This window comes from Hemibagrus wyckioides, linkage group LG22 (genome assembly GCF_019097595.1).
Source record: "Hemibagrus wyckioides isolate EC202008001 linkage group LG22, SWU_Hwy_1.0, whole genome shotgun sequence".
In the NCBI taxonomy this organism is placed as follows: Eukaryota; Metazoa; Chordata; class Actinopteri; order Siluriformes; family Bagridae; genus Hemibagrus; species Hemibagrus wyckioides.
Genome location: NC_080731.1, coordinates 5,216,856 through 5,222,070, shown reverse-complemented (window position 1 = coordinate 5,222,070; position 5,215 = coordinate 5,216,856). Strand labels below are relative to the sequence as shown.

The 5,215-nt window shown below is 43.7% G+C and overlaps 1 protein-coding gene across 1 annotated transcript in view; it reads right to left on the bottom strand.

Moving 5' to 3' along the window:
* Positions 1 to 4,112, bottom strand: part of gal3st1a (galactose-3-O-sulfotransferase 1a) — a 24,711-nt gene extending 20,599 nt beyond the window's left edge. Inside the window, exon 1 of the mRNA XM_058375549.1 lies at positions 3,761 to 4,112. The gene's annotated coding sequence lies outside the window, so the exon portion shown is untranslated. The remainder of the gene's footprint in view (positions 1 to 3,760) is intronic.
* Positions 4,113 to 5,215: the final 1,103 nt, after the last annotated feature.

The following is a 5,215-nucleotide window of genomic DNA, read 5'->3' as shown; positions in this document are numbered from 1 at the left end:
ATGTCTACTTTTGCATACACAACTACACACACACACACACACTACCCCTTTATTTCTGACTTTAATCCTGACCACGTCACGTTTTGGAGTCCATCTGTACAGAAGATGTACAGTTAGTTGTGTACATTGTGTGTGTGTGTGTGTGTGTGTGTACTTTACAACTACACGCTCATCTCCTGCAGCTGTGTTTCCTCTGTCATTACAGTATAATAATTATTATGGCTCATCTTTAGTGCTGTGGAGTCTGTCATTTAGCGCCGTTCTTATGTCGTTTCTCGAATTCAGCACCTGACCTTCGTCATCGCTCGCATCATTTCCCTCTCGTGTCCAATTATTACCCCCCACCACCACCGTCTCCTGCTGCTCGCTTAATTAATATCCTCCCAGGAGCCTGACGCTGGATCTGCATCATGGTACGTGTACACAGGTACATTAAAACAAACTATATATATATACTGATCAGGCATAACATTATGACTATTATGATTATAACTAATATTACGATGGTCATCCTTTTGCTGCCAAAACAGCCCTGACCCATCCTGCACTGTGTATTCTGACCCCTTTCTATCAGAACCAGCATTAACTTCTTCAGCAGTTTGATCAACAGTAGCTCGTCTGTTGGATCGGATCACACGGGCCAGCCTTCGCTCCCCACGTGCATCAATGAGCCTTGGCCACCCATGACCCTGTCGCCGGTTCACCACTGTTCCTTCCTTAGACCACTTTTGATAGATACTGACCACTGTAGACCGGGAACACCCCACAAGAGCTGCAGTTTTGGAGATGCTCTGATCCAGTGGTCTAGCCATCACAATTTGGCCCTTCGTCAATCTCGCTCAAATCCTTACGCTTGTCCATTTTTCCTGCTTCTAACGCATCAACTTTGAGGACAAAATGTTCACTTGCTGCCTAATATATCCCACCCACTAACAGGTGCCATGATGAGGAGATCATCAGTCTTATTCACGGCACTTCATAGTAGTCATAATGTTATGCCTGATCGGTGTATATACATATATTCAGATTGAAGCTGAAGTGGAAATCCCTTTATCTCAAACCTGGAGAAAGGTTTCATGATAAACCCAACGGACGCTGATAAGGTGAAAGGAAACACCGCGAGAGACAAAACAACTATTGCTATTCCGGCCCGCCAAAACTCTATCTATCATCTCAACCTAGTGAAGAACACAAAAGTGAGATTAGACACAAAGCAGGAGTGGAAAGGAAGAATCCTGTTCATGATGTAAGTATGTAGTGGAACGGGACACTCGTCACAGCCCTCATGCATCTACTCTCTCAGTGAATAATACATGGAGGTAGAAAGTGATCCGGACGGCCCCTTACACGGCATGAAATCAGATCTCCACCGACCGCTTCGAATACGTATCCACCAGAGCCGTAAAAGCGCACTATAAGGACAATACGGCGTCCAGACAGAGAAAAGGTGACTCTGAATAAAGAAGATTAAAGTAGGCCAAAGTGGTGGAGACTTAAACCCCGCTCAAAGCCCCACGTTGCTCATTCTTCTTCTCGGGCGAAACCTACTCGCTCTTTTTTGTTGTTTTTTGACTCTGACAAGGACGGCTTTGTTTACGGCTGTGAGAAGTTACTTGCTGATTTACGTCAAAGTCATGGTGACGCCGCTGCCTCGGGGCTTCAGGGTTCATAGGTCAAGCCTAGGATCTGTTTCAGCCTCTGTAATTTACAGCTCATGTTCTGGATGTGTGTGTGAGTGTGTGTGTGTGTGTGTGAGTGTGTGTGGTTCACTGGTTTCCTCCGAAAAGTGAGAACAAAGGGATATTAAAATCATATATATATATATATATATATATATATATATATATATATATACATACTGATCAGGCATAACATTATGAACAGGTGAAGTGAATAAGACTGATGATCTCCTCATCATGGCACCTGTTAGTGGGTGGGATATATTAGGCAGCAGGTGAACATTTGGTCCTCAAAGTTGATGTTAGAAGCAGGAAAAATGGACAAGCGTAAGGATTTGAGTGAATTTGACCAAGGGCCAGATTGTGATGGCTAGACCACTGGATCAGAGCATCTCCAAAACTGCAGCTCTTGTGGGGTGTTCCCGGTCTGCAGTGGTCAGTATCTATCAAAAGTGGTCCAAGGAAAGAACAGTGGTGAACCGGCGACAGGGTCATGGGTGGCCAAGGCTCATTGATGCACGTGGGGAGAGAAGGCTGGCCCGTGTGATCCGATCCAACAGACGAGCTACTGTTGCTCAAACTGCTGAAGAAGTTAATGCTGGTTCTGATAGAAAGGTGTCAGAATACACAGTGCAGGACGGGTCAGGACTGTTATGGTAGCAAAAGGGGGACCCCTTCTATATTACGCAGGGGGTCATAATGTTATACCTGATCAGTATAGATAGATAGATAGATAGATAGATAGATAGATAGATAGATAGATAGATAGATAGATAGATAGATAGATAGATAGATAGATAGATAGATAGATAGATAGATATTTTATTCAACGTTTCATATTTCATCTTCCTTATTGCCACATTTTTGTCAAATCTTCTCTGACCTCTGTTCTATTATCTTATCTTATGACAAGAGAGAGCATTCATGATCCAGGAAACTCAAAAATCCTCCATCACTTGAAAACTACAGTATTATCAGCAAAAATCGAAAATGTAATTTTTTAAAAATCATTTTAATTTTAGAATTAGAAATATTTAGGGTAAAGGTGCAGAGAAAATTTTACGTATTGACCTGTTGGTGTTTTTTAATCGGTTTTAATCATCTGTGACACTTCTGTGTGTGTGTGTGTGTGTGTGTGTGTATGAGAGAGAGTGTTGGCCCTTTAATTTGCCCCAGAGTGTATTAGAGGAGAAATACTTTTACATAATTGGTTAAATTTACCAGACTCAAGCAGATCTACAATCTTTAAGGGGAAAAGACATGACTCAGAATCCTACAGCAGTGTGTTTCACTAGCAGCAGATGTTCTAGGCTGTCTCAAGAGGAACCTTGAGGAACTTTTAAGTATTGATGCTCTTCCTTTCCATTTTGGAGTCGCGGTCAAACCCCTTACTTTGACCCGATTGTTATTGATTTACTCACACGTTTATTCAGCGCGTCACTCCGTAACCCATGAGAAACTAACAGTAGTTACATCTAGGTGTCTTGACTTGACTCTTGACATGTCTAAGGTTAAGGAACTTAAGTCTGGCTGGACATGCCAGTTTTTCTATGTGTTTCTGTGTGGGTTTAGTAGATTAAGGGCAGCAATGACGTGATCCATTTGCTTTAGCTACTAAAGATAATAACTGCTAAACATCTGTTATCTCTCCAGGCAAATTCTCATGCAGAGGAGAACATTCTTCCAGAGCAAGAGACTTGAACAGGAAAGAGGTTTAGAAAAAAAACAACAAAAAACTTCACACACCTTGTGCTACTCATCAGTCCCACGATGTTAACTTTCACCTCAAGATCACATGCGAGATAATCATTTCAATCACGTCCTGAACTGGACGAGGAACATACTCGGGTTTTGTTCTTTGCCAGATTACACGCAACCATTCATTCTCTTTCATTCCGTCCCTGTCTATAATCGGGCAAGCTTATCAAAACTAACCCGGACGTCTGCCCCATGCCTCGAGAAAAAACCTCACACACGTCATAACACGTAATAATAATAATAACAATGATAACAAAACATGCGAGGAGCTTTCAGTAATCCGAGCTCGAGGGAAGTGTGGAACGAACAAGAAGCGGACGTACCTCAGACAGAGAGGATCTGTTCATCCCAGCTGAACGGGCAGAAGCACGAGGATAGGAGCACGAGCATGGGGGCAGATCCTCATCGCCCTCCAGCACTCGCTTAGCGTCCGGTTCAACCTCCTAGCACTGAGAGCTCATGCTGTCTGCTTGGCTGCTGTGTGGAAGTTAATCCTTTCACTTCTACACCTGTCTCTCAGAGCACCTGATGTGTTTTGAAGCCACACCTCCTCTCTCCCTCTCTCTCTCTCTCCCTCTCTCTCTCCCTCTCTCTCTCTCTCTCTGTGTCCACCACATGTAAACTTCAGGAGCTGAGTTAGTTGAAAAGCTCCAGCTCCACAACTACTCCCTGTAGTGTCAGATCTGCTGCACTGCTGGGAATAGCACTTGTCACTGTGTGTGTGTGTGTGTGTGTGTGTGTGTCTGTATGGGAGGGTGGTGGTAAAAAGGCAAACGGAACACAAGGGCATGTGAGACAGACAATAACAGACAGAGAGAGAGAGAGAGAGAGAGAGAGAGAGAGAGGGAAGAAAAGAGGGAGGAGGGCCTGGTGTCTATTCGGTAAACACACAGAGCACCATTGAGAGCAGAGCATGGAGTCCAAGTCTGAGCTGAAAACCGATAGATAGGCTGGTAAGCCAGCGTCAGATCCACTGCGAAATGCAAAAAGGCCCAAGCGCAAACCCTCAGGAACAAAGCCGTCCATTGTGTCGCTCTCGGTTATTTACACTACATTCCTGAAAAACCTTTCAAAATGAAACACCGTACAGGTCGCCATGCAGAACACACACTCCAGAACAATATCCACAATCGAGCGCATAATAATATCACTGAAGGAGTTACAAATGAGTGAGATCACATGTAATAACACTGACAATAAGAGCGTAATGTGAGTAATGGAGAGAGAATGGCTTTGTGGGAAATGACGGTCACATGGTAGGAGAAAATAATCGCCTGGATATATATTTATATAAAAAGATGGATATGTGCTCAGGGATCCAATTCACTAATACCTATTATCTCTATCTATTTATCTGTCTGTCTGTCTGTCTGTCTGTCTGTTACAAAGCACTCACACTGGAGACTCCGTCCAAAAATAATGCTCATTCAGCTACAAGAGCATTAGTGAGATCATACAGCTGATGTCAGGTGAGGAGGTCTGGGGTTCAGTCAGTGTTCCTTTCCATCCCAGAGTTGGTCACTGGGGTTGAGTCAGAGTCTGTGCTGGACATTTGAGCTCTTCCACTTTAACCTGGCTTTGTGCACGGGGGCATTGTCGTGTTGGAACAGCTTCTTCGCGGAACTGAAGGGAAAATTTAATGCTACAGCATACAAAGATATTCTGGACAAATAGTGTGTTTCCCGGCTTGTGTAAGGAGCATGTAACACTGATGGTGACCACATACTCTATATTGCTAAAAGTTTTGGGACACCCCTCCAAATCATTGAATTCAGGTG